The sequence below is a fragment of the Euprymna scolopes genome, chromosome 12 (assembly GCF_053919585.1).
Source record: "Euprymna scolopes isolate OS-2025 chromosome 12, ASM5391958v1, whole genome shotgun sequence".
NCBI classification, from domain to species: domain Eukaryota; kingdom Metazoa; phylum Mollusca; class Cephalopoda; order Sepiida; family Sepiolidae; genus Euprymna; species Euprymna scolopes.
Window position 1 is genome coordinate 154535109 of NC_136493.1, and position 20650 is coordinate 154555758.

A 20650-nucleotide genomic window follows, 5' to 3' on the forward strand; every position below is an offset into this window, starting at 1 on the left:
AAAGAAAAGGAAGTAAAAGTAATCGAACCTTTATCTGAGAGAAGCCCTGCCATTATCTAAGGAAGCATTAACCTGTGAACGGGAACAATAATGAATCTGATTGTTTGCTAGATAAAGTAAACACCACGATAAACACCTGATAAACACCCATGAATTACATGCATTTTAGCCTGACGATTTCGCATAAGGGGTGCGGAAGCCTCTGTGTAGCTTAATTGCCATATAAATTTCCATTACTTACATAACATAAAATATATAATTTAACCAGTTTCGAATTTATTAAAAGAATATATTTATTCATAAAAATCTTTTTGCCTACTTTCAAAGCACAGCTTGGAAGCAGTTATTACATTATTAATGATGTTTTTTGCAATTTGGTTTATTTAACGCTGTGTATGAATCGAAGATGGCATATATATATATATATATATATATATATATATATATATATATATATATATATATATATATTGCCAGGACACTATATATACAAATTTAGGCAAATTTGAACATATTTTTTTGGTTTGAAAAATAGGTTCTTTTTTACCAATTGTCATAAAATTTTAACCATAGAATAGTATTAAAATCTTTTAAAAGCCTGCCGATTTCCATGTAGTTTCGTCTCATAGAACCAAAAATATGAATATTTCAAGAGCAAATTTGACTACATATATATATATATATATATATATATATATATATATATATATATATATATATATATATATATACTCGTATACACCTTTTTTTGCAATTTGATATGTTCGAAATCTCGACGACTACTGATCAGAATTTATCAAATGAAGGTTCGTTGGAAAGTTAATGGCCTGAATTGTGTAGTGGGCTATGCATTTTTGACCTTGAGTTTGCACATTATTGTTTTAACAAATGGGGGATCATTTTTCTATATTAATTTAACGTAAACTGAGCAATCAGTTTATGGCCACTTTGTCTATAAAGTGGATGTTTATTTTACGTAAAATTAATATAGAAAAAGTGATCTCCACTTTTTTAAACTATATTTTTTGTTGTTAGTGGAAAGATACTGCATCTTTATCAATATTTCAATCATAGTCATTTGTTTCTCTAGTTTTGCATATGAATTACAAAATATCTGATATTCTCCAAAAACCTCTGGCCTTGATGGAAGAGAGACTAAAATTTGCTGCTATGGTTTCAAATAATCTGAAATAATAGCAAAGGGAGACTTGGTTTCAAATATTTCTCATATGTTATATTTTTATTATATATTTGGTTTTCATACATAAAATAAATTTCACATTGTATAATGATTATTTGATACTGGACATATTCATAATTGTACCCTATTTCCAAAAAAGAGGGAAGATTTTTTTTTTTTTTTACACGGTGGTCACCACTTATCAAGGCCCGGAAGCCACTCAGGGATAAGGATTATTGCAAGTACAGTACGTTAGTGTGGAGATTTAATGAAGTGTTTACTTAAGAGGGCGGTTCATTAGGAATTTGTTAATGTTGGACTTGAAGACATCCAAGTTGTAGTCAGGTGGGAAGCAGGCAGACGGAATAGAGTTCACCAGGCGTGCAGTTCTAAGAAAGAAGCTTTGTTCATGGAATCTACGTTTTGATTTAGGCACAGATATAGAGTGGGGGAAATTTTTGACATTGGATTCAGCTAGACGGGTGTTTTTCATGAAGGATTGGCGGGGGGCAACCAGAGATTGGAGTTCAGACGAGCACCTGCCATGGAAATAACGATAAAACAAGGATAGGCTCGCAACGTCTCTTCTGTCGGAGAGAGGTTGCAGGGTAGAGAAAAGGGCATCCCCCACTAAGCAACGAAGTCTATTTTGTACTCTGTCAAGGCAGGATAGGCTGTTTTTAGCAGCTCCTGCCCAGATATGGCAGTAGTATTCCATCTATAACATATGAGAAATATTTGGAATCAAGTCTTCCCTTGATGTTATTTAAGAGATCATTTGAAACTATAGCAGCAAGTTTTTGTGTCCCCCTCTATCAAAGCCAGAGGATTAGGATATATATATATATATATATATATATATATATATATATATATATATATATATATGTTTGCTGTTTTTTGGGGAAAGAATTTCAACAAAGTGCTCGATTACAAAGAAAACCTTTTTCGATATAAGAGCTTAATGTTTATTTATTTAATTGTACAGAAGTTCAGAAAAACATTGGTACCGTCGGTTTCAAGCCCAACATAAAGGGGATCAGTTAATGGTAAATCGTAAATAATGTTAGGCTCTTGTCAACCATGTTGAAACAACATGGCTGACGAGAGCCTAACATTATTAACCATTTACCATTAACTGGCCCCCTTTATGTTGGGCTTGAAACCGATGGTACCAATGTTTTTCTGAACTTCTGTACAATTAAATTTATATATATATATATATATAGTAAAATTGGTAATTAGTAAATACCTAAAGAGGGTGCTCAATACTATTGAAGAGCAAATATGTGTTTTATTTTTTATTACCGTTTTATCTGTTTGGTTACATATGTTTCCGATGTTGGGCCATGTTTACGATTCAACAGTCTCGTCAGACCGTACAGAAATGGTTGTTAGTATTTGGAAGAAGTGTTTTAGAGGAAATACGAGAAAAAAGGGGGTAAGAGATAATAAAGGGGGAGGGAGACGGGTATCGACAATATTTAAGTTTTGAAGGTTAAAATACATTAGATTGTAGTGTGTGGGGGTAGCAGACTCAGGTAGGTGTGAGTGAAGATACATGGATATAGGGAGGGGGAGAGAGAGGGAGGATGGTAAAAAGGGGGAGGGTAAGGAGAGGAGGGGGAGGAATTTCAATTTTTAGGTTTTTATATTTTGACTGCTTTTTGGTTGTTTAGCCAGGTATATGAAGTAGATGATATATATATATATATATATATATATATATATATATATATATATATATATATATATATATATATCCATTCATGTGAAATCTTTTTATCATTTTCCTTTTACCTCCCATTCCCCTTACCTCACCCTTTTTTTTAACCAAGTAAGACCTGTGACTTACTTGTAGTTTCATTAAATACTTTTACATGCAAAATCCGATCCCGCATTTTGCTAATTCCTGCCCTCTGATGAGAAGGAGAGTATTTTTTTGAAACTCCGCGGATTAAGGACTATCCACTTATCTTGTGCTTCCTTTTTAAAATTTAAATATGTTTTTAACTCTTTTTCAATATGTCTTTTAACATATTTTATTAATCATTTGTTCATATATATATATATATATATATATATATATAGAGAGAGAGAGAGAGAGAGAGAGAGAGAGTTTGTGTAAGTGTCATATGTGTTTGACAAGTAAAAGGTTCCATTTGTATATTTACATAATTGTATATACATGATACGGGTACATGTGTGTATGTGCGTATGTGTTTGTATGTGGATGTGTAGAAATGTACATATGTATGTGTCTGTATGTATGCGTATTTGCGCGTTCGTTGGCGTATGTATTAACCCTTAACTACCTAAAAATAACTCATTGTCAACTGAAATGAACGAGTCGACTTATAGCGACTACGAATATTCTAAATGGAACCTTTTGTCAAACACATATGACACTTACACAACCCCTTTCTCTCTCTCTCTCTCTCCCTCTCTCTCTCTCTCTCTCTCTCTCTCTCATCTATTTCATTTACCTGGCTAAACAACCAAAAGTAGTCAAAATTTTAAAACCTAAAAATTGAAATTCCTCCCTCCTCCTCTCCTTACCCTCCTTTTTTTACCATCCTCTCTCCCCCTCCCCTCACTATATCAATGTATCTCCACCCACGCCTACCTGAATCTGCTACCCCCCCCACACACACACTACAATCTAATATATTATAACCATCAAAACTTAAAAATTGTCGATACCCGTCTCCCTCCCCCCTTATTATCTCTTACCCCTCTTTTTTTCTCATATTTCCTCTAAAACACTTCTTCCAAATACTAACAACCATTTCTGTACGGTCTGACGGGGCCATTGGATCGTAAACATGGTTCAACATCCGAAACATATGTAACCAAACAAATAAAACGGTAATAAAAAATAAACATATAAAATATATATATATATATATATATATATATATATATATGTATATATATATATATATATATACTTTAACTTTTTCCTTCGTTAAAACATATTAACTTTTATATTCCAACTATTATCTATTGTCGGCCTGGTTCATGGCTATACACAAAGACACTATTCCAGATGGCCACAACCAAAGCCAAGGACCATAGCACAACTTCTCTCAAAGTTTCCTGGAGAACTAATAAACCAATTTTGCGAATAAAATCAAAGGCTAAAGCAATAATAAAATGACGGATAATGTCAACAGTATAAGTTCTTTCCGGTGCACATGTTGGACCAAAAATGAGACGTATTCGCATTAAAGGCGGCTATTTTGTTAAGTCATTAAAAAATTATCCGTTTATCTCACTTTGTTCCTGTTTCTGAAAATAAAAACGCATTCAAATAAGAATTTAAAAACAATCTCTTTCGTGTAGTCACGCGATTTGGATTTGATGGTGAAGCAAATATCTAAAATAAACCTGACAAAGTATAGAAAACAATTCGCTTGTCAATCCTATCAATACTCCACCTTAAATCAGTGTTTACCCAGTCAACCATGATTTATGTTTTAGTCGTGACAGAAAATGTTTGAATCTGTCCTGTCGACCCTGTAATGATTCGGCACTTCTAACAAACTGTGTTTAATCCTTAACCATCTCATCCCATGTGACAGAAATCTACACAGTTTTTTTTTTCTTTCTAGGAATATTGTTCCTATTTATTTGCCTTCCCACGAGGGCAGAGTTAGACACAAAGTCGGTTTTGATGTGGGGAAAATCCAGCACCCCAAAAAAGGGCACTCTGGATAGGAACAAAAATAAAAATTGTTTCAGTCATGAAGGATTTCTCCCTTAACCGAGGACAGAAAAAGTCAAATGTAGCATCAGAACAGATACTATACTATGATCTTGGCCCAAACGCCATTTCTGGGAATACTGTCACTCGAGCCAGCCAGTTATATCTCATCAGAGCGTGGTATCAGTAGAAGCAGCCAACTGATGCATCTCTTCATTCAGCATCTAATTTGATGGTCTTGCCCCTTGGAGTCTACGTCCGGCAAGATGCTGTCTCCAACGACTCTGCGACGGCATTTGCTAAGAAGTGACGGTAGCTAAGTAATTAACGACAAAAACTGAAAAGCTAGTTGTACCAAGTTCGAATCCAATTCGTTCCACAGAACACTTTAACTTAAGAATGTTGGCAACCTTCACGTGGTCTATGCTGTAAGTAACCAATGTTTTTTTTCTAGAAAGAATCATAACTAGATAGAGATCGAGGAAAGGAATGGCAGCAAAAATCATTTGATTCATACGAAACAAACAAATGATAAGCAACAACATCCGCCCAGCTCAATCCTTGCCTGACATTACAGCATCATTTCAGAACCATGAAGACAACGGTCAGCAGTAACCTTTTTCGCTCAAACCTATGATAGACAAAATAACATTTTCACTGTCGCAATGACAATAGGTAGTCAGTAATGATATCATCGACAACATTAGCTGCAGCTTGGTCTCCGGTCAGCCAAAGTTTTACAACAGTTACCTAAAAGGCAACAATGAGGATTTTTTTTCGTCAATATAAAGCCATTAGAGTCTAATTGAGATGAGTTCTCTGTTGGCTGAGGTGTATGATCTTGTGTCCTGTGCAGTTCTAGGAGGTCCACCTCCAAAGCGTTACCTTCTTGCTCTTTGACAAGGGGTTAGTTTATTGCTAGTCGCCTAAAGCACCCCTGCCGGAAAATGCCAAAGGGGCTATGCAGGCATTTTTGTAGGCCATAAACTCTTCCTCTTTGGTGTTGGGTTTTTGTATCCCACTTTCCCGATCTTGTGTCAAACTCTCCTGCCATGGAAATTAAGTCAAAAGTAGCAACCCTCAGTAAAAAGGCGACATGATATTTCGGTCAGGATAATCATCACCATCAAAACAACTATCAACCGATCCATGCATGAGTTTGAGAGAAGAAACTTTCAGAGTAGAAAACTTTCCTGCATCTAGGGATCTCTACAGTGAAGGGGTGAGATTTTGTTACTTGCCGGGTTAGTTGAGAGTATTATGTTGAGGAGACACATTTCATTAAAGTACTTTTAAAATAAACACAGGGATGCAACATTGCGGTGATGGGACAGGGGTTGCAGCTTGGTTGACAGTATGAGATTGGAAAATCTTTTTTAACCCTATCCTAGAGGGAGAGACTAGTGGTATATGCGAAACTGGAATAGGGCTGACCACCTCCCTAGATGAGTTCATAATTAAAGGATACTCTAACTTAACATCTAAATCTGACCCCCAAGATCGCCACGGGCATGGAATATGTGCCTACATTAAAGATGGCTTCCCGTGTGGCAGAGATATCTCCAGAGAAGACTTTAATCTACCTTATATGTGCTTCCGGGTTGCACTTGCTTACACCACCGCATTTATATTTGCCCTCTATCGCCCCCACAACAGCGAAGTTACTGTCTTTAAGAGTATATCAGAGAAAATTGACCACATCCTGTCTGCTCTTCCCTCGGCTAACATTCACATTTGCAATGACTTCAATGTCCATAATTTGGAATGGCTGACCCACTCAAATAAGACTGATGATGAGGGGAGGTTCTATCATGATTTTGCCATTGCCTAGGACCTCACTCAGATTGTTCGCGAGCCCACCTGTGTGCCCTATACTACCGGCCAGTACGCAAGCCTTCTAGACCTTTTTCTATCCACTACCCCTGAGCTATGCTCATGTTCCATTCTATCTCCTCTGGGATCCTCCGACCACTGTGTTGTATCAGTTAAGATAAAAATGACATATAATAAATCTACAGATGTACCTCTCCACCGTACTGTATACCGATACTCTATGGCTGACTGGGATAGCTTCCGTACATTCATATCTGATCTACCTCTCCATTCCATGTTTAAAAAGGATGTGTCCTCTATAGTATCTGACCTGACCGAATGGTTAATTGTAGGCATAGACCAATTCATACCATCCAAAAATTCCAGCAAAACCTAACAGCCAGCCATGGTTCTCCCCAGAATGTACTGCTGCCATCGCACACAGAAATCACTTTTTCCATAGCTACCAACGTAATAGATGCACTGAAACTAAAGCTGTTTTCAGGACAGCCAGCAACCATTGTAAAAGAGTAATAAAAAATGCAAGAGAACTATATGCACAATCCATTAAGTCCAAAGTAGCTGAGCAGCGGCTTGGTTCCCACCAGTTCTGGCAAATAGCAAATAGAATCCTGAACAGAAACATGCGTTCTATCCCAACCATTATCAATGGACCAGAGGTCATCTCGTCAGCATCCGACAAGGCCAAACTATTTGCAAAGAACTTTGCAGCAAATTCTACCCTGTGCGATGAAGGCCACCAACTCCCCGTAATTCCTCCTATAGCAGACAACACGCTATGCAACATACAAATATCTGTGCGTGAGGTCGCCAAGCTAATCAAGAACCTTGACTCTAGTAAAGCGACTTGTCCTGACGGTATTCCAATTATAGTGTTAAAAAAATTACAACCAGAACTTGCCCCCATACTTACCAAACTGTTTAAGCATTGCCTTAAGGAGAAGTGCTTCCCAACTCCCTGGAAAACCTCATCAGTATGCCCTGTATTTAAGAATTCAGGTGATAAGTCATCTCCCTCTCAGTACAGACCCATAAGTCTCCTGTGTGTCATGAGTAAGTTGCTGGAATCCACAATAAATAGAGAAATAGTCAACCACCTCAGCAGAAATAACCTTCTTAGCGACACGCAATATGGTTTCCGTTCTGCTAGATCTACAGCAGATCTGCTAATGGTTATATCCCACAGGATTAGTGAATCTCTTGACAAAGGCTTCCTTTCTAGGGAAATTGCGCTTGACATATCAAAGGCCTTCGATAAGGTTTGGCATAAAGGCCTACTTAACAAAATTTCCAGCTACGGTATAACTGGAAATGTTTTCTTGATCATTAAATCATTTCTCTCTGATAGGCTCATAAGAGTAGTGGTTGATGGGCAGAAATCAGAAGCCCACAGTATTAATGCTGGAGTCCATTAGGGGTCCATACTGGGCCCAACTCTCTTCCTGATCTACATCAATGACCTCCCAAAACACATACTAAAATCTTTCGTTGACATCTATGCTGATGACACGGCTATCTATGGCAACACATCAAAGGCCATAAATGATGATGTTCTCTCTGATTCTCTCTCCTTTGATCTTGAGTGTGTGGTTCAGTGGGGAATGAGGTGGCTGGTTACCTTTAATACATCTAAGACCAAGCTCCTATCTCTACATCATCAACGCTCTGATCCCCATCTGGCATCAATTGAAATGGATGGCTCTCGTCTAGGGGAGGCCCCATGTTTTGATAAGCTTCTGGGTTTGACCTTTACTCCAGATCTTAAATGGAACACATACATCAAGTCTATTGCCAAGGTCGCTGGGACAATGGTGGGATCCTTCTACCGCTCTAGAAGATATCTCACTAATGATGCAATTCTCTATCTATATAAAAGCCAAGTACGTCCAAGGATGGAGTACTGCTGCCACATCTGGGCAGGAGCTGCTAAAAACACTCTATCCTGCCTTGACAGAGTACAAAATAGATTCGTGGCTTAGTGGGGAATGCCCTTTCTCTTCACTGCAACCTCTGTCCCACAGAAGAGACGTAGCGAGCCTATCTTTGTTCTATCGTTATTTCCATGGTAAGTGCTCGTCTGAGCTCCATTCTCTGGTCCTCCCTCGCCAATCTTTTTCAAAAAACACTCGATTAGCTGAAACCACCGTCAATAATTTTCCCCACTCTTTATCTGTGCCTAAATCAAAACGTAGATTCCATGAACAAAGCTTCTTTCTTAGAACTGCACGCCTGTGGAACTCTGTTCCGCTTGCCTGTTTCCCTCCCGACTTCAACCTGGATGTCTTCAAGTCCAACACAAACAAATTCCTGATGAACCGCCCCCTTAAGTAATGACACTTTATTAATTCTCCAATACTATTACTACACTATCCCATTGATTACTGTACACACAATAACCCTTATCCCCGAGTGGCCCTTGGGCTTTGATAAGTGGTGATCTCCATGTAAAAATATATATATATATATATATATACATCAGCCCAGGTGTGCCAACAATGCTCAATATATGGACAAATGTTGGTTTTGTGAAGATATATGATGCTGACAAGTGTGAGTAGTTTTCTAGGGTGGTAGAGGGAGCCCATCTTTTTTACAGCAGCTTTGTCAATGTCTTCTATGTATTTGTTCCAGTTCCAGTGAAAGTTAAGTCAAGAAGCTTGAATAATGAACCCTCAGGTAGAATTTTATGAGCCATGGCAATCCGTGATTGAGCTGGTTTCTTGTAATTGCTAAAGGACAGAAGTTTGACCTTAGTAGCATAAAATTTTACTATTCATTCACGTCCGCACTCCACTACAGACCGGGGCTTATTTTCTAAGATTTAAGCCATTGCTTGGTTGCGCGCACATTCATTTTTCTCACGTATCTATGACAGAGCATAGTGTCAGCAAGAAATATACCTATCTTGACATAATTTTATCAGAGTACTGGTTTATGGATATCAGGAATAATAAAGGTCCAACGATTAAGCTCCAAGGCACACCTGATCGGCCAGCATCTGCCCTTGCAATAAAGCTAACAAAGAAAATAGGCAACTAAGCAATTATTATAAAATAACTGAGATGGAGAATAACAATGGAACAGTGTACTACTCACAACCATAGACCGATACAACAACAGTTACATCAATGGAGAGAATAAGGAATTAAAGCCGCAGACAACGAACCGGAGGAGATGTAACAATATAATTTACAGTAAAATGCTATTAAAATAAATCAGTAATTATTCATATTTTTTCGACATTGAAGCGCGTTTTTAATAATAATAATAAGAAGAAGAAGAAGAAGAAGAAGAAGAAGAAGAAGAAGGAGAAGAAGCAGAACAACAACAACAACAACAACAACCGAGAATTTTCTATCGAACTGTATAGTTGTAAAGTTCTGAAACTGATTTGAAAATTTATTATCTTTGAATAAGTTCTCGTTACGTTAATTCAGACAAACACGCGTAAATCAAAGATGTCAGTTTTGTTTGGAGATAATCACTTATTTTAGGCTTAAAAGATACAAAAATGTTTATCCTACCATTAATCAATATTTGAGAACTAATATTTTATACAGTCTCAGAAGATTAAAATTATGCGGGTAGGTGGAAAAGTAAAATTTCATTGCGTTCGGTAACAGTTAATTGCTGTATGTTTGTTTGCTATTATTTAATTTTTTACCGTATTACATCATTGCATAATATTTAATACATTTAACACAGCTGTTGCATCATAATGGTACAATGTATAGCTGAAGGTGTCGCTCCAGGTCGCAAGCCTGGACATTGGTATGGAGAAGTTGAGTTGCCGAAGCATCAATATCTCCCTCTCTGATCTCGCTGGTGTACTCGGAGGAAGTGTGGGATCAGTACGTCTGGAACCAGCTTGACCGCATTAGCTGCCAGAGATAGTGGGAAGTGCCCCAATGACCTACCTGCGGGGCTACACTCCGAATTCTCTATAGGTTGTTTCCCCTGACCTTCGCTGAGCCAACAGCTAACCACAATGCAGTGGCGCCTCCTGACATGGTTTAGCTTGCCTTCTGAAGAAAGGGACCAGGGTATGGCTACGTGAAGCTACCTGTGAAAGATTAGGGGATGGTTGAGGATTAGTGACACTCGACCAACCCGGAGGGTGCAGCAGTCGAACTACAAAAGTACTGCTTTTTCCAGAGCTCCCTATACCCCTACGCGTCATATTACGTGCTTCAAAAATATCAATTGAGCATTGTAAACATAGGCAACATTTATCTAAATAACAACTATCCACATTCATACATGTTTTTCTAATAAACGTTTTGTGATATTTATTTTGGAGTGTGATTAAAGAGAAAACTGAACATGTACAGTTTAGTAATGAAGGTTTGAGTTAGAGTTGTCTCCTTTCCACTATTCCCTCTTTCCACCATTTCTTGTCTCATTCACTTAATTTACAGGCAAGTAATTGCATTAATAGTTCTGTGATTTACTTCAAAGTAGTTGGAAGGATTCCTCACTCACCTTAATGACCAGATCTAACGTCTTCTGACTCGCACTAGATCCACAACTTGTAAAAATCTTTAGCGGGTCAACGTTTTTCTCACATACATGATGTCATGGACGCCGTGTGCATTTGTGAAGTGTTACGAATATAAACTCTTTAGTTTAACACCATAAAACTTCCCCTTGAGCTTTCCAGTATTGCTGTGATAGTGTTGGATCGTGGAGTTATATATAACGAGTGTATATACGTGCTTCATGCACTTCTTGACTATATAATATACGTGGGTATGAAACCGATGCTCGTATCGTCTAGTGGTTATAAATGTTCATTGTGTGTGGGTGTGCGTTTACACATATTCAAACAGATTTCACATAACATGGACACGGTAACTATCATTAATTTGGGACGGATTCAACAAACATGACACATAACCACATAATGACCGTTTGATAATGAACTACTAAATTTAGGTTGTGGCTCTCTTTGTCTCTTCGACACTGCAAGAAAACATTTCACTGTGAAGCAGTAACAACATGATTTCTTTTTGTTTTTCCTCATTTATTCTAATTTTAACCGTTAGTGTCTTCCTCAGGGGTTTACAACGCTTTCTCTCTTTAGTCCTTACATCGTCTCGTAGTTCAGTCGAATGTTTCTACAACTGACAAAGTCAACTTCCTCTAGTGGACGGCTTGCTCGTTCTCTGACTCTTACTTGTATATCTAGTCTATATATCAAAACCTACTCTTTCTTTGTTATCAGGTCAATTTCATTGTTTATTGTTTTTATAAAATTGAATTTCTACATTTATTTTATTACATAAATATTTCAGAAATATTTTATTCATAAACATTCCTAAATCTAAATTTAAATTCCTCCGTTAAATTTTAACATAGATATTTTTGCTAAACATTCCTTTCTTTCAAAATATTCTCTGTGCATTCCTTTTTCCATATAACAGTTAACGAATCAATAATAATAATCGTTAAGACTTTTAGCATTTCCAACCACAACATAACACAGATACTACGCTGTGACCATAGACAAAAGGCCCAACATAACAATAGTGGCGTAGCTTCTGGGCCCCAAAGCCGCCAGGGACTAGGTCATTGTTGAAATTGTTTTTTCGTTGTTGACTGATGTATGGCTGGCTTTTCTCTCTATGTCGATGATGCGATTTTTCTATTTTTTCTTTTTTAAAACTTTCTAGTTTGAGATATATTTTTTCTTATTTCTTTTTTAATTACACTGATTAAAACGTTATTCTCTATAAATATTAATATTAGTGCTAACACTAGCGAAGCGTAATTTTTTTCTGTCACTTTTACGGGGGATGTAAACTCGTTTCAAATAACACTTTTTCCATAGAATGTGAAACATTGTTAATAAGATGAGGTTACATTTTTTTTAAATTTTCAGTTAAGAATAAAACTTTTTTTCAATGTTGATGATGATTATATCACATTTTCCATCAACTTAATCTCCGTTCTACTCATATTTTTATTTCATCTTGCATCTGTTATATAGTTGTGTATATAACAGACCGTTTCGTCTACGTGTTCATGTAATTATGTGTATCGTTTACATAACGAGTGTATATATACAACGTTTACACACGTTTTAATATGTAGGAACCAAACACGTTTTAGACTTCGTTGCAAAGAACATAAGAAAAAAGAGGAGAGAAATTCAACTCACTGTTTCAGGATTTAACAAAACACCTTTATTTTATCTTCTCCGGCCACGCGTGATTTCTCGTCTTAGCTATGACGTCACCCGCGTGTCTATAACGTGAGCATCTGCACACACGTTTTTTTATAATCTTTTTCATCCTTGCTGTTACGTCATTTCGCATACAGCTCGGTCATTTGCGTATACCTGCCATACGCACGTCCGCGCGTTTTTGTCATTTTCTTTCTTTGAAGATTGTAATGCTGGGTATGGGGCAGCCAAACCAGCTGCCAACATTGCCCTTTTTTTTCTTTTTTTTTTATTGAAACCAAGCAAGAGCTCTTTTTAGTATCCTCGTTGTTCCCTTAAGTGCAATTGTCTGGATCTCTTTTGCACTTGGTTCGCCAGGAATATTAGTTAAGTAGGATTTCCTGCGGCTCGTATCGTCTATGGGATGTGTGTGTATATACGTGTCAATGTTTATCGAGCAGTTGCGTGCGTAAGTGTTTGCATATATTAAATCGGACAGTTCACAACTGGATTAATAAACATTTTAGAGGCAGTTCTTTAACAGGACGAATAAACATCTTTGTATGCTTGGCACCATAAAAAGAAGGAACAAACCTCCTTCATAGTCGTAAAACATCGGACAAAAATTCTTTGGCGTATCGTTCTATGACGTGCTCCTGGAAATACAAATTATTTCTCCTCCAAAACTTATGAAAACAAAATTATATTTCACACATAACATTTATTTTCATGGTTGTAAATTATTTTGCTCTCGGAGTGCGCGTCTTTTTTTTTTTTTTTTTTACACAGTGATCACCATTTATCAAGGCCCGGAAGCCACTCAGGGATAAGGGTTATTGCAAGTACATTACGTTACTTCTGTTTGGTCATTACACCTCTTTAACTTACCAGTCGAATGCTTCCTGACATCTCCAACTCTAAACCGACTTCCTCTGTAGAAGACTTAATTATGCATCTCTAGCAGACTCTTTCTTTCACACTCTCTCCTGACTACCTGTATATATCAAACTCTTTCTCTGCCTCTCTAGCGTCAACTACGCCGCCTTTTGTTATAGCAAAACGTAAATGTATTTGTTAATTCTGAATTATATTCAAATTTGGTTCATTATCTATGCTATTCGGTTTACAAAAAGTTCGTACGGTTTTTAACTTTTAAATTTAGATAGACATATCTCGGCTCAAACAAAAACTTATTGCTCGAAATAAACACAATCAGAATCAATACACGTTTTCCAACACAAAACAAGTGTATTTATGCCAGGCTGGTGACGATGTAGTCGCTGAAGGCGTTTTTGATATCGATTAGGTTTTTGAAGCATTTCTCATACAGAAAGTTGTCAAGATGCTAAAAAATGTGGTAGTCGGTTTAGTAGCCCAATTCGTTCAACTTTTGCAGGGTTGATTTAGCAACGTGCAGTCGGGTATTGTGGTGGAGGAGAATTAGGCCTTTTCTGTTGACTAATGCTGGGTATTGTTGTCAAAGTTTCTGATGCGTTTCATCCATTTATTGACAGTACTTCTCCACCGCCTGCACTCAAAAAACTGTAATGGATGAGACCAATCGCAGACCACCAAACAATCAGCATGACCTTCTTTTGGTGCACTCTGCCTTCGGGAAGAGTCATGGCGCTTCGTCGATGTCTAATCACTGAGCCAAGCGTCGCTGGTTGTCGTAAAAACCCCACTTTTCATCGCAAGTCACAACCCGGCTGAGAACAAGTCCTTCTTGTTGTGTAAAAGAAAAGAAGGTGACACTTCATAACAGCGTTTCTTTTGGTTGTCGTTCAATTCGTGAGGCATCCATTTGTCAATTTTTTTGTCTTTTCCATCTCTCTCAATTGGTTGGAAATCGTTGTATACGTTACGTCTAATTCAGAAGCAAGTTCTCGAACAATTGTGCGTGGATTGTTTTTGACAAGCTCTTAATTGATCTTTGTCAACATTCGATGGCCGATCTCTACCTTTATCATCTTCATGACTCTCGTCGCTGCCACTAAATTTCTTAAACCTCCATAGTTCTGTGCGTTCAGTAGTGGTTCCTGGGCGAAACGCTTCATTAGTATAGCGAGCAGATGGTAATGAGAAAAGATTCGAAGAAAGATAAAAATGTGTACGTTTCTTGTCGCTTCTATTTGTTGACATGAGTTCGATAGCTGGTTTTTACTACCTTCCCACCACAGAAAGATGTGACATAAAGTCGGAAGATGGGGAGAATGGAGGAGAACTCTGGTCTACAAAAGTTGCATTAGCAGCCTCTTCGCCATTACTCGGTCAGGACGCCCTATTATGGAAATAGAGTAAAGGGTTCAATGAAATTATTTTAGTTGTTATTTTTTATTTGTTTGTACTTATTGAACTAAAATTTGTTTCGAAAAACTTACTGAAATTTAATTGTAAAGGCGACAACTCGCTGCATATTTTTCAATTAAAAATGTTATTCCTATTGCTGAATTAAAAAAATTTATGATCAATTTGAATTTTTTATGATATAAATTGTCTCAGTCGGACTAATTATTCTGTTAAATGAACTGAGTTTTATGTTCATCTTGTCAACATCTTTAAGAGTATGTAGATATTAATTTTGATCAAAAAGCCTTGAATGTCTTCCGTTTCGAAAAATATGAAATATCTTAAAAATTATCTTAAAAGTCGTTTGTAGTTATAATACCAAAATAATACATTAAGCTTAAAATTTTCTTATTGATACATCGGATACAAGAGAACAAAGTATTGCATTAGCAAAAGACGGAGTCAGGATAAAAGAAAAATAATAGATTCCCACTAGCAAAGGGTTAAGGTATGTAACACGATGTAACCCCATAGCATATGTAAAGCAGTGACAAATTATCTTGCTTACGAGCCAAGAGTTAAGTGTGATAGTGGGGTGTTTGATACGAAATTTAAGAGAGCCCAGCTTACAGGGAAGTGATAGAATGTGTTTATATTGAGATATTGACATTTTTAGAGACGCATAGTCTAGCTTGATCAGAGAAATCTTAGAACTAAACCGTGTTTTATGTCAACGCAAAATCTTCCACAACGTTGGTGATATGAAAAAAGGAAATAATTTAACAAATACTGGAAGGGAATTGGAAAATACCAATGCGATAACGAAATAAAATATCTCAGAGGTAACAAAAGGAAAGAAAACGGAAAAGGAAAAAGGAAAAATAAAATTAAAGAGAGAAATCTATAAAGAGAAAGAATAGAATGAGAGGGGGTAATCTCAAAATGATAGAGGAGGAAATGCTAATCTCAGAGAGATAGGATGCGGGTTTAGGGATTCCATAAAAAATATTTGTTTAGTGAAAGACATGCTCACTGATTTTTGGATGGCCAAAAGCTGGAAACCTCCACAAAAGAGCTAAGTAGAGAAGCTTTTTATCCACCTGACAAGAAACTGTCTGAAGGAATCTACTTCGAAAATCTGCAACATAAAATGCCCGAACTTAATTTCCCTTTGCACGAAGTATATCTTGAATATCTTACGAATAATTATTTTCGTTTATAAGAAAATGATCTCTGAGTTATTATTGATTATTGAATTGCTTTGATTTGAAAATGCAGTTTATTGCAACGCCAACACCTGAAACCTGACGCAAAAACTGTAGCTGAAAGAAGGTATATACAAGTAACACCAGTGCACCTGTAAGGGAAGAGCACAAACATGGACAACGAACAGCCAGCGTGTTAAAAGTATTGCCATCTGGACTTGGGGTCGTGCGCGTTTTGTGTGCTATGAGCATCAGAGCGGTAATTCCGGTAACCAGTGAGCGTCGGGTTGCATTTTAAAGAGTGCTTTACTAGAGGAAGATAAGAGTGTGGCTACGGTTAGGGATTGGAGGCGGCCTGGTTACCCTGATTGATTCCGTGAATTAGGATAACGAACACCTCACCTGGTTACACTTTAAAAGGTATGTAAAGATTGAAATTTATGGTAAATTGTTTATCAAACTTATTTACTTTTGCTTTTTGTTATCTAACTTAATATGAACGTTAATATATCTGGAAACTATTTGCTGCGAAAGGATTTTCTTATAAAAACACTAATTGTGCCAATTTTATTTAATTTCCTCATGATGGCTATTAAAAGTTTTAATGGCTTCTTTGGGACAATTTAAAAACAATCGTAAACGCGCATGCTTAGTAAGAATTCGTTAGTCATCATAAACTGGTAGCAGATTTGAGGTTTTTCTTTATTTCTGTTTTCAAGCAACATTACATTCACCTTCCATTCTGTAAAGAAAAGCATATATATACTCCTCTAAATTTGGTTGTTTTTTGTACATTGATATTCATATTAAAAACCCTTTTTTCTATTTATTTAAAAAGAAAATACACTTTGTTATATATGGGTCATGGAATTGTAAAAAAATCTAGCTAATTTGCATATTCTTTTGAACATTTATTTTAATTAATTCCCTATTATTTTTTTTCGGTTTTCTTATGGGATGATCATCTTTAGTTAACTATTATGTTTAATCATATTCATGCAGATATATTACTTGCCTAATATTTGCGTAAAAAGTTTATAGTAAACACAAACCTCTTTCTATATAAATTTATGTATGCGTATATGTATATTTGTTTAAAAAGTTTTTCCTATCAAACTCCTCTGTCAATTTTTGGTCGACAGACATGAAACTTAATATATAGTGTATTCGAACCTCTGCGAAACTTTATATTTCGGTTTTAGCCAAGGGAAATCGTTGCAAACCTTAAAATTAAAAAAAAAATGAAATTTGCCAGGTGAAGGTTGAATGACGGCATTACGAATATGCAGGCATAACGTAATAGTTATTGGTTAATGCTTTAATTTTTAGCCTTGCAGCAAACATGTTTTCATAGCTCAGGCATTAATGTCAAAGGAAAAAGTAAATCGTAAGCTAAGCGTTTTGGTTTCGATTCTCGGTGGTGGCGCACAAGTCATTTTTTTTTTTAATATTTTAAATTATTACTATATATTGGGTCCAATATAATCTATATATTAATTGGATAGCGTGTCATATTTATTTTGTGTGTCACACTGACATCCGAGTGACTGTCGTTTAATTGTTATATACTTCCATTTTATGTAATAAATAATTTTACCAAGAATTCTTCGTAAGTTATCGATTTCGATTATAGCTGATATCACTCAAGTCATTTATGTTTTTATAAATAATTCTACCAAGAATTCTTCATAAGCTTTGGTTTCGGTTTCGATTTTAGCTGATGGCAGTCCAGCAATCTATTTTTTATAAATAATTTTATTAGGAATTCATCATAAGTTTTGGTTTCAGTTTCGATTTAAGCTGATGCACCAAGTTATATAGATATATTTCTTATTTATGAAATCGCAACTTTATAATATATAAAAATCAATAGAACATTAACTCTATAAAAATATATACGAAATCTATAAGGATTAAAATATCATATTTAAGCATACTTTACGACCTGACTACGTCGAACGTCCTTGCTGGCTTAGATAAATATTTTTGCAGTTTTAACAAAAAAGCTACAATTATATCAGAGCGTCTCCATTTACGCTGAACATCTTCAGAATTCCAACATCAATATATTACATATGAATGAGTCCCCTGTGGAATTTCCACAGGTCCCGCTAGTATAATAATAAAAATATAATACGAAATCTGCATTAATCAAAATATCATTTTTAAGCGTATTTTTTTTTTTTTTTGCTAGAAAATCTATAAAAGAGAAAAAAAAATTAGACTGTGTGTGAAAACACTTTTCGAACTATATACTCATCGAAATTTTATCTATAGACTTGAAACTTAGTATATAGGGTATTCAGACATGTGGAAAAGATTTTAATCGGTTTTCATTCGGAAAATGGATTGCTAAGGGGGTTAAAATTGAAAAATGAATGCGTGGGGGGGGGTCATTGGGTTTTTATCTGTTTGTCAACTGTTTCACGAATGCACATGCGTGAATCGTCCCCATGACAAATTCCTTATGTTAAGAATAAGTACGTTTGAAAACACGTGTTAACCTAGGCTAGTGGTTATCGTACTTGACTCACTGTTTTTAGGCTCTGGTTTCGATCTCAGCTCGAGTTTTTTTTTTTTTTTTTTTACTTACAAGGTGAACTGTTCAGAAAAAAATCCATGATACTCGCATGCACATGTCTCCGTTTCTGTATGAATTAAAATATCATATTTATGCGTATTTTACTATTGGGCAACGCCAAGTGGCCTTCTAGTAAATATGTGTGTGTGTGTGTGTGTGTGTGTGTGTGTGTGTGTGTGTGCGCGCGCGCGTGCGTGCGTGTGTGTTACGCATGTTACGTTGTGGAGGTATTTATACGACCGTGTATATACAGTACTAAATAAACGTACGTGTGTTTATAGTTTAATCGTGGTGTCTTTGCATGAATGTGTACGTGGCACTAATAAATATCCATTATGTTCTTATCATAAACGGACCCTATGTATGTACGTTTTATTTGTTTTGTAACGGACTGTTGTCCTTGTATCCTTAATGTTTATTTTACGACCCGTGATTCGTCTCCTAGTGGTGTTGGTGCAGGCGTGTCAGAACATATAATACGAATACACATACATATTGAAGACATACCTGTTTCTGCTGTCGGCCGCCCATGTCTTTTGGCCCTACCTAGAGAATTCGTCAATCATCTTTGGGAGAGCTGGAATCTGTTGTAACAAAGACGCTTCAAGACGGACCGAAGACGAATGATTGTTTATTTTATATATTTTTATTCACTCCCAGGCATTTCGTCACAACAAAACTGTAGTGAATCTTGGCTTGTGGTTTCTCTGTCTTCATTCTGAGACCTCCCAGTCTCCCTCATTGGAATTGCTGTTATCTTTGAAGTCATTTTCTTTCATCTTTGATTTTCTGTAAACCTCAAACGTCGGGCTCATTGTATGTTCAACTCGCTTCTGCAAAGTTAAGCAATGAGCGATCCATGATTCAACCTAAGCAGAGCGCTTCTTTTTTCAGCAGTGCATCACTTCGGCAGTACTTCGCACCCTTAGACCAGTTTCAAAACTAACATTTTTATATAATAGGTTGATGTAAAGAAAAAAGAAGAAAAGAAAAGAGGAAAAAGAAGAGATTTTTGATAATTGTCACAAGTAGATTTTATTTTATGTTTTTCTTCTTTCTTTTTCTAAAAAAAAAATCGTGCAGAGATGAAAATAAATACCGACATATATAATCCAGGTAAGTTTATGTCCACATGGTACAACTATAGTGAATCCTTACTGTTTATATAGAAATTCCCAACAATAACCATGCTTGTTTATCAGGCATAATTTCTTAAATTTGCACAAATATTATTTTTGCTACACATTTGCGAACATGTTTCAGTCAAATAGCAATAATTTTTCGCCTTGCACATTTCTCTATGGTTGTAATAAATAAAGTGAAACACATCCAAAAGATATTTCACTACTGATGCAATTCTCTATCTATATAAAAGCCAAGTACGTCCAAGGATGGAATACTGCTGCCACATCTGGGCAGGAGCTGGTAGAAACAGCCTATCCTGCCTTGACAGAGTACAAAATAGATTTCGTGGCTTAGTGGGGGATGCCCTTTTCTCTTCCCTGCAACCTCTCTCCCACAGAACAGACGTTGCGAGCCTATCCTTGTTTTATCGTTATTTCCATGGCAGGTGCTCGTCGGAATTCACTGTGAAAAATTTCCCCCACTCTATATCTGTGCCTAAATCAAAACGCGGATTCCATGAACAAAGCTTCTTTCTTAGAACTGCACGCCTGTGGAACTCTGTTCCGTC